This window comes from Gadus macrocephalus, chromosome 10, assembly GCF_031168955.1.
Source record: "Gadus macrocephalus chromosome 10, ASM3116895v1".
Lineage (NCBI taxonomy): Eukaryota > Metazoa > Chordata > Actinopteri > Gadiformes > Gadidae > Gadus > Gadus macrocephalus.
In genome coordinates, this window is record NC_082391.1 from 23,256,136 (window position 1) to 23,256,559 (window position 424).

The following is a 424-nucleotide window of genomic DNA, read 5'->3' on the forward strand; positions in this document are numbered from 1 at the left end:
TAACCGCTATAAAAGACTACGGAAATATACACGATATGAATAGAAGCGTCACTTGGAATAATGGCTTCCATCTGCACGCATTAGCAAAGAGAGATATGCAGCTCTAAACCACACACCACACACACACACACACACACACACACACACACACACACACACACACACACACACACACACACACACACACACACACACACACACACACACACACACCACACACACACACACACACACACACACACACAGGAGCATAAGTACCAGTAGGAGTGGAATAATGGAGCCATCCAGATAAAATACCAAGCCTTTCAAACAATTTACACGCCACATTTCCCCGCTCGACGTTATCTTCCTCACACCAGATATGATCTTGTTCGAACAACTGCGTCGGGCCCACTTACAGCGGTTCAGACTCCAAAGTGGATCT